The 18,042-nt window shown below is 33.5% G+C and overlaps 1 long non-coding RNA gene across 1 annotated transcript in view; it reads right to left on the reverse strand.

The window, feature by feature from the left end:
- Nucleotides 1–276: 276 nt before the first annotated feature.
- LOC149796305 (uncharacterized) overlaps nucleotides 277–18,042 on the reverse strand; it is a 40,720-nt gene continuing 22,954 nt past the window's right edge. Inside the window, exons 2-3 of the long non-coding RNA XR_016421658.1 lie at nucleotides 2,792–2,873; nucleotides 277–1,682 (exon numbers count right to left, since the gene is read on the reverse strand). This is a non-coding gene — a long non-coding RNA (uncharacterized LOC149796305). The remainder of the gene's footprint in view (nucleotides 1,683–2,791; nucleotides 2,874–18,042) is intronic.

Below are 18,042 nucleotides of genomic sequence, written 5' to 3' on the forward strand. Positions count from 1 at the left end.
AGACATGTGGCATTATGTTCCACCCAGTCACATTGCCCTGACACCACGCCGAACAGTCAGTCCTAACACTAATCTCTTAATGATGAGTTCCTAGCGAGGCAGCTTTTAATAGAATTTTTTTAAAGTCTTTGGAATGACTCGCATGGGGTTTCAACTCACGACCTCCTGCATCCGAGGGGGACGCTCAAATCACTAGGCCATCAGAGCGGTGTGTGTGTGTGTGTGTGTGTGTGTGTTGATATATATGTATGGGTAAACCGAACGATACTGATATTGAGAGTAGGCAACCACAATGTGACGGAAAGGCACTAAAAGAATGAAGTTATATTAAAAGAAAACACTCTTCTTCAATATGTTATCTGTCCAGTGTGATTAGTATAAACCGTATGAACTTGATATTATTAACTGACAAAACAAAATTGAGTTTGAAATTCTACAAACCCCTCTGCAACGTAAATGCTACAAATAAAGTAGGTTGTAACTTTAAAACAGTCGGGTACATTGTTAGAAACTAATGAAGTCTTTTAATACAAATTTCGAAGTGTACATCTGTTCAATAAGGAGCCAAAAGGTATGCCAGGAATTGAAAATATCAGCTTTTGTGAAATCAACGTTTACTGCACAACCTCATATGAGATTTTTTTGTTGTTGATCATTTGTAAGAAGTCTGCTATTTCTGCAGTGCCATGGAGTTCTTGAAGATGTGAGTGTTTATACCTCGATAAACCCAGAAATAACAGTATTAATCTCTTAAATGAACAAATTTAATAATGACAAGCAGAGAGTTGTGAAAAATATAGAGTAAAGGAAAAAATAAGACGCCTTAAGAAATCTTAAAGAATTTTACGGTCTGTATTAATTGTCCTCGCGTACTTTCAGCGTCGTAATTCGGGTGAGTATAATAATTTCTTATTAGAGAAAATCAACCAACAATTTTCTCGATGTAAATGAGAAGATAAATATAATCTTCAACTTGTAAATCTTTTGAGAATTTAAATAATTATTCAGCCATTGTATTAACGGCAGGGGACGACAGTGTATAGCTCTTTAACAAGTATTGGCTCTGCAACACGATATATATTTAACTAAACGTTACGTTAGATTAACATTTATCGTAGTTTTGTCATTGCTAAGGCACTTCACTATTTTACGATAATTATTTTGGAATACTGTCATATTTCATCAGTTAATCCATTGCCACAATACTATGTAGAGTGAAATAATCCAGTTATCCATAAAACTTATATCCCGTTAACCAGTTAATCACTTTTTGGATGGACTACAAAATCACATTCGCTATCAACATAAATTATATTGTTCGTCGTTGCCATACGTTGTGGATGTTGCATTAAAATGTAAATGCTGACACTGTGCTATTCTAGGAAATCTTAAATATGGTTCCTGATGTGGATCTAAGTACAGGATTGTTATTAAAGATAACATGTTGTTCAATGAAGTCTTTGATAAAAGATAAACAATGCCCCATTTTAGGTAAAAAAAATAAACAATGCCCCATTTTAGGCCATACGTGGGAAGCCACATCAAGACAATCTTCTCTTCTAACGTGACAACAATGATGCATACGGCATGAATACATATTTGAAATCCTGAAGTCAGACAAGGTGTCATCATTTTATTGTATCGCTAGAAGTTATGACCCGTGGGAAGGTTAGCTGCTTGTCCTACAAAGAGAAAAACACATGAATAAACCTTTGATAGAATCCATTGTTCATTGGTATGAATCATATATATATATATATATATATATATATATATATATATATATATATATATATATATATATATATATATATATATATATATATATATATATATATATATATATATATATATATATATATATATATATATATATATATATATATATATATATATATATATTAAAATGACATGGCTTTGAAAGTGTTGGCATAAAGCTATTTGATATACCAATGCTATTGGTATATCAAATTGTGATCCGCCCAGTGCGCAATAATACGCATACATAAACATTATTGGTACTATGTGCTGTTGGGTCTATTCCTATAGATCAATTATGAATTTCCACTCATTAATCATTAGTGAGGTATGAAAATAACGATAAAAAGTAATAATAATCCTCGTTTTCTAAATGAATTTAACATGGTACACAAATTAATCTTAATCCTTTTTGCCGTTTTCCCTTCCCCTCTCATGTTCAACGGACAAAGTATGCCGAAATCTGGAGTGAGAGAGAAAAATAAATTGGGCTGGATAAAGAAACTTTAAAACTGATATTGCACCAAGTAAACGGCATGTTTAAAGTTCCCTTGGGACCTATCTAAAGTGTTTATATAATCAATGATACAAAGTTGCAATTGGCGGTCGACACAGTAAGGTAAATGTCTTGGTTACACATATGTATTTTATTTAAGGCTTTGTTGATGATGTTATTATTTCTTAAACCTATTATAAGGTTCTAACAATCGATTATGATTAATTAAATATCAAAATATCCAAAGGCCCCCCCCCTCCTCTCTCTCTCTCTCTCTCTCTCTCTCTCTCGACCATCGTATCAAGATAAAGGTTAAAATCCATGAAAAGACGAGAATAGAGGATTGTCGCTTATGTAATACCACAACGTCTCTGGACCTATGAAGAATGATTGTAAACTTTAAGTCATACCGACCAGAGAGAGAGAGAGAGAGAGAGAGAGAGAGAGAGAGAAGCAATTTTATGGTTGGTAGTAATGTTAATTTAAGGAGAATAATGACTTAGATCAATTTAAAATATATTAAAATATTTTAATTACCTCCTGCTTGTTAGTCGTTTCGCTTAGATTCTATTCCACGCTGCTAATTTCCTGGCGCCTGTACGTCAATTCATTGATGAGCCTTCAATATTCAAGAATCAATACCTAGTGCTCTACATTCTTCATTTAAACCATCTTTCTTGTATAAATCATAAGTGAAACATATTGATTTAATCAATGTGAATAAAAATAGAAACTCAAAAATGAAAACAATCAACTTATGAATATGAAATGTATTTGATAAATACAATATATGTAAAGCCTCGTTTTCATTTAATGAAAAATTTATGCATCTCGTGATATAACAGTTATACAGCGTAATATATATTTCATCATTGACTGATGAATAAATCATTGACTGATGAATAAATCATTGACTGGTGAATAAAGCATTAAAGCATTGACTGATGAATAAATCATTGACTGGTGAATAAAGCATTAAAACGTTGACTGATGAATAAATCATTGACTGATGAATAAAATCACTGACTGATGAATAAATCACTGACTGGTGAATAAAGCATTAAAACGTTGACTGATGAATAAATCATTGACTGATGAATAAAATCATTGACTGATGAATAAATCATTGACTGGTGAATAAAGCATTAAAGCATTGACTGGTGAATAAATCATAGACTGATGAATAAAGCAACGACTGATGAATAAATCATTGAATAAAGCATTAAAGCATTGACTGATAAATAAATCATTGACTGGTGAATAAAGCATTAAAGCACTGACTGAAGAATAAATCATTGACTGATGAATACATCATTGGCTGATGAATAAAGAATCGACTGATAACAAAAGCACTGACAGTCGAATAAAGCTTTGTCGGAATGAATAAAGCTCTGACTGATGAATAAAGCATCGACTGTTGAATAAATCAAAGACAGATGAATAAAGCATTAAGGGATAGCCTGGTGAAAACACATGGACTGATGAATAGAGCACTCATTTATGAATAAAGCACTGATTTATGAATAAGGCACTGACTGACGAATAAAGCTTTGACTCATGAATAAAGCACTGACTTATGAATAAAGTACAGACTGCTTAATAACCATTACAGATATAGTCTAAATGTCATTTTTAAGTAGCCCATTTCGGTAGCCTATGCTGTTAATGAATACGAAACTATATTTAAAGAAACGAAAATTGATTACTCACTCGTCTAGACAATGACGATTTGGAAAAGTCACAATCAGTCCATGAAAGCATAAAATCCAAGAAACATTTGTATGTCAAACAAAACAATACATCCTTCGTTTAGAATATTAAACTTCTACTCAGAACACATCTTCCAATTTAGACGAAATATTAAAACCATGCGGTGGAATGTTCAAAACTTTAGATCACCTACAAAAATGGAAGAAGTATTTGTTTGAATCCGACTTTGCCATTGCCCTACAGATGCAGATTTCCTTGTTATATAAGTAGCTACGTAGCAGACCCCAACCCCACCAAAAATTATACGCTTCAATAAAACTCTAAAACTGAAAGGAAATATCTTTAGAAATCAAAATAAAAAATAAATGAATTAATACAATTATAAAGAATTGCAATTAAAGAGTTTAATGTTGTCTTTTTCTGAATTTATCGTGCGTTATTTGCGGTGTGATTCGGCAATTGATAGTTCATACTTTAGATAATTATGTATATTCACTTAGAATCAGTTAAGAATCTTGGAATTTTCAATCTGCACTTTGTTTTGATTTCTCTACTTGCATATTGAATGTCACATGTGTTTTACTTTGATTTCTCTACTTTTACATGTTATGTATATCTATATTTTGTGGTAACTTCTAGGACACGATGTTGTGTAATTTATGTAACTTTAATTCATCCAATTCGTGTATAGGTTCTTTTTCAAGATGTTACAGAACAAACAAATTGCATAGGATCTATAAATAGATTCTACGTAAGTGCTGACAATTAGTAATAATAAAACTATTACTAAATATGTTAAGAAATTCTGCAGTTTTCCCATTGGACAGATTGATCAAGTGGTATCTTAAAAGAAACAAGTTAATTCCTATTGGATGAGTTAGGCCACATTAATAGGCATTTTGAAATATTAAACTGAATAGTATGATCAGTCACGTGGGGAATATTGCGACATATAGAATATTGAAGGTTTGAATAAGGAGAAACGTGAGCAAACCAGTTCATTCCTATTTTAGATTCATTTTTATTTATTGTGTTTGTGTTGTTACATGTTGCAGTTAGATGTTATTTCAGAGGACAAACATTTGTTTGGACTGTTCAGTGGAAATGGAATGTGCTCAGTTGGATTATAATAATATTTTGGAACTATTGTGAATTATTGAAAGGAGTTCTGGACAACGCCATTTTGATATTCTTGGTGGACCCGTACATTTCCGCTTCTGAAGTTTTTACGGAACGTTTACATTTTTGGAATTTAATATAACTCTTTCAGGATTATTTTGGGCTCACTCTATATTACTGAACGTTCCTCTCACATTTCATTTCATAACTTTGAAAATTAAATTGTTTGTTAAGCTTTACAAAACTTGTTGGGTTTGCGTCGTTCTGTTACTTTGTTTATGACTGTAGAGTGGTAACACATACTAAATGTCACATACTGTTAGCTTCTATTTTTCTACTTGAATATTAAATGCCACATGCTGTTTGCTTCGATTTCTCTACTTGCATACTAATTGTAACATGCTGTTTGTTTCGATTTCTCTACTTGCATACTAATTGTAACATGCTGTTTGCTTCGATTTCTCTACTTGCATACTAATTGCAACATGCTGTTTGCTTCGATTTCTCTACTTGCATACTAATTGTAATATGCTGTTTGCTTTGATTTCTCTACTTGCATACTAATTGTAACATGCTCTTTGCTTCGATTTCTCAACTTGTATTCTAATTGTAACAAACTGTTTGCTTCGATTTCTCTACTTGCATACTAATTGTAACATGCTCTTTGCTTCGATTTCTCTACTTGCATACTAATTGTAACTTGCTGTTAGCTTCGATTTCTCTACTTGCATACTAATTGTAACATGCTGTTAGGTTCGATTTCTCTACTTGCATATTAATTGTAACATGCTGTTAGCTTCGATTTCTCTACTTGCATACTAATTGTAACATGCTCTTTGCTTCGATTTCTCTACTTGCATACTAATTGTAACTTGCTGTTAGCTTCGATTTCTCTACTTGCATACTAATTGTAACATGCTGTTAGCTTCGATTTCTCTACTTGCATACTAATTGTAACATGCTCTTTGCTTCGATTTCTCTACTTGCATACTAATTGTAACTTGCTGTTAGCTTCGATTTCTCTACTTGCATACTAATTGTAACATGCTGTTAGCTTCGATTTCTCTACTTGCATACTAAATGTAACAAGTATCATGTCCTGAGTTACAAATCTGATCTTAGTATTTTGTTGCAAAGATATCCAGACTCAGATTCAGGCTGATCTTCAGGGATTGGATATAAACTCTAAGTTGTCTTTACCATGAATTCATTAATAATATACCAAACAATTCAACTTCATTTTTTTTCTCTTTCTAATGCAGGGATTCCAGAGCGCAATATATAGCTGTATTGTGCCTGGTGTTAATGCTGTCCCGCACTGTTCTTACAAGGAGTACGACTCCAGTGTCATTCGTACCTCCAAAAGAGAGAGCTACAAATGATGCAGGTGTCCCCATAGTATTACCTGGAAACATAACTAAGGAATCAGTCAACAGTCAAACAACGGTAAATCCCACCAGAAACGTAAACACAACTACAACAACGACACAACCTGCAATAATTAGACCGACTACAGCACCTTTCTTCGATAAGACAAGTCGGGGTTACCGTTGTTTTCATCAAGGTACTTGGTATAGACCAGGTCAGGAAATTTCAACGGGACAGATGTTGAATTGGTGTTTTGGCAGCTATTGCGATTACGATGGCTTGGTGAAACACTGGGACGATGTCCATTGCCAATTTTCCATCAACAACCCCAGAAGCAACACCAGCGCCACCACCATCAAATCACCAGTACTTCTTCAATCAAAAGCCGCTATCGTACGACCGCCAACAACTCAGATTGTACCAACTACCACCGCTGGATTGGGATGTGAGTACCGGGGAAAATGGTACTGGCCTGGAGAGACTGCTTCCTTCGAACAAATAGGAACTGTATGTTACGGATATAACTGTGATTTGAATTCCAAACTTGTCTATTTTGAAGAATTTTGTGCTCCTACTGCAAGTCCAGGGTATGAGGCAACAACTTTATTCACAAAGAAGTGAGAAAGCAAAAGTACTATTCAAATGCTGAAATCATTTTTGGAGAAAAGACACAAGTTTTACAATGCCATTCACGCAATATGCCATTCACTGTGGGTCACCGACAATACAGAGACAGCGATGCAACCAAACAAAAATACGTGAGTTGGGAGTAGAAGAGAAGAAGAAGAGTAAATAGGACTCACTGAACGCAATCTGAGTTATTTGTATTTAATATTTGAATAATATCATAAGTATTTTCCATAACAATTTTAAAGTGTTGGTACAGTTACTTCCTGAATAACATCACTATTTTAATGATAATTTCTAAACTATTTTTACACTTAATGCCATTACCTGCCCTAGGATGTGCGGGGCCCAAAACATCATACGGGGCCCAAGGCAACAAGCGGTGAGAGCAGGGCCCCAAGCAAAACAATTGCATTGCCTGAAAGCGCGGGGCCCAAGGCGGTTACCTCGTTCGCCTTGCCCCTGGGCCGGGCCTGCTTAATGCATACATTAGCTGCGTATCCAGTACGTCTCAAAACATTACAGTTTCTCTGATTTATTTTTGACGTGTGTACTATAAATATTTTTAATGATAATTTCAAAACAATTTTTACACTTAATGCATAAATTTCTTGCCTATCCAGTACGTCGCATAACGTTGCAGGGTCTCAAAGTCAGCTGACTTGTGCTTCATTTAGATTACCATGTAAACATACTTAGCATCTATCCCAAAGATTTCTCTGTAGATACAAAGGATTATTGAAATCCATGGCTGACAGTGTACTTGACCATTCAGATTTCAAACCAGCTTATAATTATGGCATACAGGTTCTTCACTAACAGCATTTACTACTGGTCATTTTTTTAAAATCATAAGCTGATAACTATTGACCATTTCATAGTATTTTCAAATTAGATACTTGTTAGAAATGCCAGTTTCGTTTACATATGTGTATTCGTGACAGTTTTTGAACATTTGAAATGTCAAATTCCCCACTTCGCTTCTACCATCAACACATTTCAACTAAACCTTGGACATATCCGGATTCATACTGAGGCGCAATTCTAAGAAGAAAAATAATTTCTAAAAACCCCACTCACTCCCAACCAAAGCCACCCCCAATCGATGTGATATATCGAAAACCAGTCTGCAAACAAGTGTTGCTCACTGACTATGTATTTCTAGGAAAAAGTCCTGCCCACTTTTCCGTAAATGGTTTATTCTTCAATTACCTTTTCTTCAATGGACACTTATTTCTGTTTCGCAAATATTTCGGCCTTGACTCAGTCATTTCAGATTCCTTTTAATCCATTACTCAAGTGGAGTATCTAAGCACATATAAACAAAATTCTTAAAACAATATTGCTGATGAACGAACCTCTGCCCAACAAATAATTATTAGGAATCGAAAATTTTAAATGTTTATAAAGTTATTATCATTTATGCAGAAGAGTTTTTTCTCGGCACTTTCCTCACGCAATATCCAATACCGATGACGTCTGTCTTTACCCAATTTTAATCTTAACTCTTAGATAATCAGTACACTTAGCCAAGATGCGCTTGGCTTGGTCGCATTTTAATGTAGACATCATCTAGATAATCGTGGTAAAGGCCGCGATAGATTTTGTTGTTTACCACATCGTAGTATAGGCGCCTTTGCATGCCGTTTTTAAACAACTGCAGTTTTCATTGTGTGTTCGCTGTGATATTGGATGTGGTTGTCCCCATTTAGTAGGGAATCAAAGCATGTGCTAACTAGAGACAAAAGTGAATCCCCCCCCCCAATGCAAATGGCTGCCGCAAGTAGACTCATGGAAACTGGCTTACCAAATCGGTTGCGTGCACAATATAGCAAGAGGCACTTTCAGTGGTAGCACCAAGGCTTAAATTAGTTAATGAAATTTATAATGGGTCGTACGCAAACTTAGTTATGTGCAAAACGATCATAAACAACTCATAAAGTTGTCTTTTCAGGCTATACCACTTTTGCAAGTCTGCTTTCACTGTAATGATATATTAGTGAAGTACAGCTCAGTTTGAAGATAATGGAAACACCGTAGAGAGTCAACACATTTGCTATGGAGCCAGTGTAAATAACATAAATTTTACGCATGGAAACAATATAGAGAGAAGACATATTAGAAATGGAAACAATATACAGAGTAAACGTATTAGACATAAAAACAATGCAGAGAGTAGACACGTTAGTCATGGAAACAATGTAGCTAGTAGACATAATAGACATGAAAACAATGAAGAGAGTAGGCACATTAGACATGGAAACGATGTAGATAGTAGTCACACTAGACATGGAAAACATTAAGTGATTAGACAAGTTAGACATGGAAACAATTTAGTGAGTAAACAAATTAGACATGGAAACAATGTAGAGAGTAGACAAATTAAGCATGGAAACAATGTAGAGATTAGACATATTATAAATGGAAACAAAGAAGAGACCAGACATATTAGACATGAAAACACTGTAAAGAGTAGACACGTTAGACATGGAAACAATGTAGAGTAGACATATTAGGCATGGAATCAATGTAGAGAGTAGACATGATCGACATGGCATTTCTGTAATAAGAATCTGAGTCCCTTACCTCTAAAAATACTAAACGTTTAACATACTAAAGGTCATTTAATCACTAAAATTATGTAAAGTACATTGGTATCAAATAAATAACACGTTGATTAGTACTCATGAAGTAAATCAGTATATCGTGATGTGTATTGTATCATGACGTGCATCGTGCTACATGTTTTAGCTTCATTCTAGCGTTTTGTTGACCTCTAGAAAGAAACATAGTTCCCATTTCCAAAGCATTATATCACCAAAAATGTTTTGAAAGTGAATTTGAAAACGACCCAACAGTTATAAGAACCATTTATCATCTTGAAAGTAATCTTTTCTAAATATTCTTGTCCGATTTGATTTCGGTTTGGGAGATATAACGAAAGATAAAGGAAATAAAATGTAATATAAAAACAAGATCAAAAAACGTAAAACCGTAAAACTTATATGTTCGTACAAATCTGACAGTGAACACAAATAACGCTGTGGTTATTTGAAGAATAATATACAAAAACGGTGCTAAGTTACATTTATTCACTAGATTTCTTATATCCCATCGTTTGATGTTAACGACCAGAGTCAGATTTGATTGGAGAATGAGGATGAGGTTCTTTCATTCTTTCGCTTAAAAGAACTGTCCCCCGAAGGATGACATCACATCAGCGATACTCCATATAATCTTTCTTCCATTTATTTTTTACTTTTAGACCTGATACAGATAATAATATTAAGGTGATTTTATAAACGGAACCATCCAAACATCTGAATCTTGAAGAAGCCTCTACCAACACAGTAGTCACCAGAAATGTAACACCTACATCTCAGTTCGTTTTCAATACCAGGAAACGAGAGTTCCGCTCAATACCAGATTACGTTTAATAACAATGTAATTCGCAAATTTAAACGAACACTCTTAAAATAATTTAATAACAACATAGTCGAGGTTTAATTATTTTCACAGCAACTTTAAAACACAATCTTAAACTTGCTGACCTCGCTGTGTATCTTTATCTGCAACAACAGGCGAGACAAAATAAATGAATGTCAGGGTGTAAAATTAAGGTATCGCAAAAGCGACTGCTTCAACTGACAGTGGGTCAACCGGTACTGCGTTAATTATATATTGACGTAACCAATGACTACACCCAGCACATTCTAAAATCTGCCAGGAACCACTATGCTTAACAACAGAGAAACAGATTGGTCAATCGCGAGACAAGCTTTATGTGTGTATAATTGAGACAAGCTTAATTGAGAATATGTGAGACAGTGTCCATATCACGTCTAATTTATTCCACAAAGTCAGCAGTACTGGTCGGGTTCAAAAGCAAACAATATGTCTGTAATGAACTGTAGAAGTTATGGAAATATGGATGGATCTTCTTGAACAAACAATATGTCTGTAATGAATTATATATTTGAATGGAATGTGATTGGAAAACCAACCAACTTAATTTTCGATAAGAGAACAACGTTCAAGTTGTTGAGTTCCCTAGTGATCGCGACGTACGATTCCTGGATAGTTTCCATCAAGTACATTTTATTTTCAACGAACCGCTGTCAGTTTGATATGTGTATCTTCCTTTAAAGTGCACTTTAAAGTGCACTTAACATTTTGTGGAAAGATTTCTTTCGTCATTAAATCTTTCTCTTCTTTCAGTATATGCTCTTCAGCTGGTGGCATAGAATACAATGGCTTGGAAGAAATGGAATGATTTATCTTTCTTGGATTGAATCCAACTTTCCAAAGCGAAGCTTTGTTTGAATGTCTCAATTAAATTCAACTAAGAAATCTATTCACTTCTATGTGACTAAAATGCAATAAAACAAATAAAATAATTTTTGGATTCAACACATTTGCTTTAATATGGCTTAAATTTGAAACCAGATGTAATCAGTTTAACCCGATTAAGTAAATAAAAATATATAGGTACTTGTAACGTTTTGTCTGATCTTACATCAGTCACAAATGAAAACGAACAGCAGGTGCTTTTTTGCCATAAACAATATTCAGTGAGAAGTAATTATTTACTATTATTTACTGGGGGGGGGGGGGGCGAGTGGGCGAGTTGTCTAAAACGCTCTCCGTTACGGATCACTTCCATCTCACCTCTATCTGCGTGGGTTCCAGTCTCGGATTCGGCCAATATGGGTATGTGAGACCTACACCAGGTAATAATTCAGTATTTAGGTCGACCCATACCTTTAAAACCTACACCAGATAATGATTCAATATTTAGGTCGACCCATACCTTCAAAACCTACACGAGGTAATGATTCATTATTTAGGTCGACACGTGTCTTCAAGACCTACACGATGTAATGATTCAATATTTATGTCGACCCATATCTTCAAGACCTACACCAGGTAATGATTCAGAATTTAGATCGACCGATATCTTCAAGACCTACACAAGGTAATGATTCAGAATTTAGATCGACCGACATCTTCAAGACCTACACAAGGTAATGATTCAGTATTTATGTCGACCCACATCTTCACGACCTACACCAGGTAATGCTTCAGTAATTAGGTCGACCGATATCTTCAAGACCTACACGATGAATGATTCAATATTTAGGTCGACCGATATCTTCAAGACCTACACCAGGTAATGATTCAGAATTTAGATCGACATATATCTTCAAGACCTACACAAGATAATGATTCAGTATTTATGTCGACCCACATCTTCAAGACCTACACCAGGTAATGCTTCAGTAATTAGGTCGAGCGATATCTTCAAGACCTACACAAGGTAATGATTCAGAATTTAGGTCGACCGATATCTTCAAGACCTACACAAGATAATATAATTCAATATTTAGGTCGACCCATATCTTCAAGACCTACACAAGATAATATAATTCAATATGTAGGTCGACCCATATCTTCAAGACCTACACAAGGTAATGATTCAGTAATTAGTTAGCATAACCCGTCAGGGGTAAGCAACAATGCATCAGTCGCTTTTAACAACACATGTCTGTGTTCCGTTTGAAAAAAAACGTTCCAGTTTGCAAATGTAATAGAAACAATAAAGGAAGGAAAAGTTTATAATGTACAGTAAAATGTCGATGACTCAAACACCAATCATTCAAAACATGGCAGTAGTTTGAATAATGTGCTTTGTGACAATTCTCACTTGTCTGAGACCCGGACAACTCGTATATGACGCCTTTTATGTAATCGAAAACCTAAAGAGCAAACTATTTTTTCAAAGAAAAGGAATAATTACAGCATAATCACTATCAAGGTTGAAGATGGAATTCGATCGATCGATCGATCGATCGATCGATCGAGAGAGTTGACATTTTAAAAACAAATGTAGCAAGTTATTAATGTTAGGTCAAGTTTCACAGTACGTAACATATATTGATGTGCATGAGAGGGTCAAGTTTCGCAGTACGTAACATATATTGATGTGCATGAGGGGGTCAAGTTTCGCAGTACGTAACATACACTGATGTGCATGAGAGGGTCAAGTTCGCAGTACCAAACATACATCGATGTGCATGTAAGGGTCAAGTTTCACAGTACGTAACATATATTGATGTCCATGAGAGGGTCAAGTTTCGCATTACCTAACATACACTGATGTGCATGAGGGGGTCAAGTTTCGTAGTACGTAACATATATTGATGTGCATGAGAGGGTCAAGTTTCGCAGTACCAGACATACATCGATGTGCATGTAAGGGTCACGTTTCACAGTACGTAACATATATTGATGTGCATGAGAGGGTCAAGTTTTGCAGTACGTAACGTATATTGATGTGCATGAGAGGGTCAAGTTTTGCAGTACGTAACATACACTGATGTGCATGTAAGGGTCACGTTTCACAGTACGTAACATATATTGATGTGCATGAGAGGGTCAAGTTTTGCAGTACGTAACATATATTGATGTGCTTGAGGGGGTCAAGTTTCGCAGTACCAGACATACATCGATGTGCATGCAAGGGTCACGTTTCACATTACGTAACATATATTGATGTGCATGTAAGGGTCACGTTTTGCAGTACGTAACATATATTGATGTGCTTGAGGGGGTCAAGTTTCGCAGTACCAGACATACATCGATGTGCATGCAAGGGTCACGTTTCACAGTACGTAACATATATTGATGTGCATGTAAGGGTCACGTTTCACAGTACGTAACATATATTGATGTGCATGAGGGGCTCAAGTTTCGCAGTACGTAACGTATATTGATGTGCATGAGAGGGTCATGTTTCGCAGTACCAGACATACATCGATGTGCATATAAGGGTCATGTTTCACAGTACGTAACATATATTAACGTACATGAGAGGGTCAAGTTTTGCAGTACGTATTATATCTTGATGTGCATGAGGGGGTCAAGTTTTGCAGTACGTATCATATCTTGATGTGTATGAGGGGGTCACGTTTCGCAGTACGTATCATATATTGATGTGCTTGAGGGGGTCAAGTTTCGCAGTACCAGACATACATCGATGTGCATGTAAGGGTCACGTTTCACAGTACGTAACATATATTGATGTGCATTAGAGGGCCAAGTTTCGCAGTACGTAACATTCACTGATGTGCATGAGAGGGTAACATTGTTTACTGGATTTGAAATTGTCCAGAATTTTAGTTCAGTTTGGTTTTACCTGAGTGACTTATATATATATATATATATATATATATATATATATATATATATATATATATATATATATATATATATATATATATATTTATTACCTGAGTGACTTTTTATATATATATATATATATTTATTTCCTGAGTGACTTTTTATATATATATATATATTTATTACCTGAGTGACTTTATATATATATATATATATATATATATATATATATATATATATATATATATATATATATATATATATATATATATATATATATATATTTATTACCTGAGTGACTTTATATATATATATATATATATATATATATATATATATATATATATATATATATATTTATTACCTGAGTGACTTTATATATATATATATATATATATATATATATATATATATATATATATATATATATATATATATATACATATATATATATAGATATATAGATATATATATATATTTATTACCTGAGTGACTTTTTATATATATATATATATATATATATATATATATATATATATATATATATATATATATATTTATTACCTGAGTGACTTTATATATATATATATATATATATATATATATATATATATATATATATATATATATATATATATTTATTACCTGAGTGACTTTATATATATATATATATATATATATATATATATATATATATATATATATATATATATATATATTTATTACCTGAGTGACTTTTTATACATATATATATATATATATATATATATATATATATATATATATATATATATATATATATATATATATTTATTACCTGAGTGACTTTTTATATATATTTCTCTTTTTTTACATTTTCGATGTAATGAACTAATAATAGAAACATTGTAACTAGCTGTTGACATTGATCCAAAATCAGTGACAGGTTTGGTACGCAATTTGCTTTTAATATATTGTTTTATCTTTCTCGGGGTAAGAGTCGTTAAGTTGAGCCGAGCTCATGCCTGGACTACGTGATATTTTATCAAGTGCCAATTGGTAACAAACTTTTATTTTTTGCCCAGAAGAATGAACTTTTGACCCTTATCCGGGAATCTGTTTTGCGTCTTAGTTAGTCGTATAACTGATGCTTTTGATAAAGGTTAGTAATTCGTGCTTTAACATCTGACACGTTAAGTTTTGTAATGTTCTCACCAGTTTGGGATGACTTTTATTTTCTTCAAAATATTGAATTCAAGTGATTCTTTTCTGTGCAAATGCAAAAGTGCTCTGATATAATTTTTGGACAAAGACATTCACTAGAATTTATACGAAAATCAAAAATGGAATACTATTTTCTGTGATTCAACAAAAGACTGTTGGCACATCAGTACAACGCTGACTGTTACAGACGTCATTGCCTTCCATCTTGAATTTCATCGAGATTTGAACTGAAATTCATTTAGAACTTTTCATTGATAGGACTTGTGTTTCTTAATTCTTGGATTATTTTTGGATTTAATTCGTAAAACCGTAAGTTCTTTTTCTCATTTTTCACTCTGTATTCTTCGTAAATATATTATTTCTTAAATTTTACAAAGCTTTTTGACTTTATTCTTTTCTGTTACTTATTTTAAGAGCATGGTCTCGTGACAATATATGGTTGTGTGCTTGTCTTTTGCTTCCGTAACTTGACGTAAACCTTTTGCCTGGGTAACATTGTCACCAGAAAATATCAATCTATCTATCTATCTATCTATCTGTCTGTCTGTCTGTCTGTCTATCTATCTATCTATCTAACTTCCTACCTACCTATATATATATATATATATATATATATATATATATATATATATATATATATATATATATATATATATATATATATATATATATACTCTACAGTTATTAACATGGGGAATATAAATTGTTTGTACCAAGCTACATATTTGACAAAACACGGATAATAATAGATGTTCGATAAAACACGGACGATAACAGATGTTCGTATCAGGATACCCTGTTTGATACAACACGGCCAATAATAGATGGTCGTGTCAGGATACCCTGTTTGACACAACACGGACAATAATAGATGGTCGTGTCAGAATACCCTGTTTGATACAACACGGACAATAATAGATGGTCGCGACAGAATACCCTGTTTGATACAAAACGGATATTAATATATGTTCGCGTCAGAATACCCTGTTTGATACAACACGGACAATAACAGATGTTCGTGTCAGAATACCCTGTTTAATACAACATGGGCAATAATAGATGTTCCTGTCAGAATACCCTGTATGATACAATAGTTTGGAATTATTAGTTACGTATATAATTTGATATTCACGTGTCACATATTGTGTTTATGTTTATATATATATATATATATATATATATATATATATATATATATATATATATATATATATATATATATATATATAACAGTTACTAAACCTTTTAGGAGTTGACCTCAAAACTAGACTGGATAAAACACAGCTTCATTATTTTCAATTCTGTTCCTTCTATTTTCTTGTTCTTATATCGTGAATGTATTTCTTATACTGACTAGTACATATTTTATTAACAGCAAAGCTTCCAGTATCATTTGGTACCATAACGGCTCAACCTAAAAGACTTCACTAATAAATTAAACCTCCTTATGGACCCTAACTGTAATATGTTTTATGTACACCTTTTATGTTCCAGTATGCATGCTTCCATGTACTCATTACTATTTATATACCATTGGTTCCTTCATTATCTGTGTCAGTTTAATTGGTGTCATTGACTTTCTGGAACCATCAATGTAAATAGTTAAATGTCTTTCTGTTCTATTATTTTATATATGTAAATTGAATTCTTCTTATGGAGGAAATACAGATCGATTGATTGACTGATGCTTCTGGGGGATATAATATAGTTAAAAAAAGTGTATACATGATTGGGACCAGCTGAAATCAACAACCCTTCAACCATAACGTGTAATACATAATAAGTCTACATTGTGTTTTACCACTGTATTCATCATGTGCTATACGTCAGTATTAATAAAACGAGAAGCCCTATAGATCTTGCGATCTGTCAGCTAAAACAAGCCTAACACCTAAATGCTGGAGTTGGTGGCTGAGTAATTAGGGTTAATTGGTCTGTCACTGTCTAACACCAGCCTAACACCTAAATGCTGAAGTTGGTGGCTGAGTAACTAGGGTTAATTGATCTGTCCATGGCGAGCAAAAGCATCCTTTCCATATGATTGCTGTTTTGCCTTTTTCCACATCTCAACTCTCGGTAATTAACGTTGCAAAATGTCATGGTTTTGTGAATTTTACAAACTGTAAAAAAGTTACGACAATTTTATCGTAATTGAATACAATACCACCACCCATAAACAAACAATAAAAAAACATACATAAGTTGAATGACAAGTTAAATATGGAATCAGTATCCACTGCTACTACTACTTAAACTAAAAATAATAATACTAATATATTCCCCACAACCTAACAATGGAGTGGGCGCAAAGCCTAATCATGTACACGTTCTGCCGGCAGCACTAAGTCTGTTCATCCCATTCCAGACCTCACCTTACATTTCTGTTTATTTTGCTATTATGCTTGTCATCCTAATCTGTTATCAAAAATAAGCAACCTGGCAAATTTGCCATTTTATACCTCAAATCTAGCTTTGTACCTATTCATCTTAAGTCTTGTGAAACATTATGCTATTCAATTATTCAAATCTATCGAAACCGGAAATGATCCCTCCTCAATGACTTGGAAAGTTTGCGGAAACAT

This window comes from Sinohyriopsis cumingii, chromosome 6, assembly GCF_028554795.1.
Source record: "Sinohyriopsis cumingii isolate HCF-2022 chromosome 6, ASM2855479v2, whole genome shotgun sequence".
Taxonomy (NCBI): Eukaryota; Metazoa; Mollusca; class Bivalvia; order Unionida; family Unionidae; genus Sinohyriopsis; species Sinohyriopsis cumingii.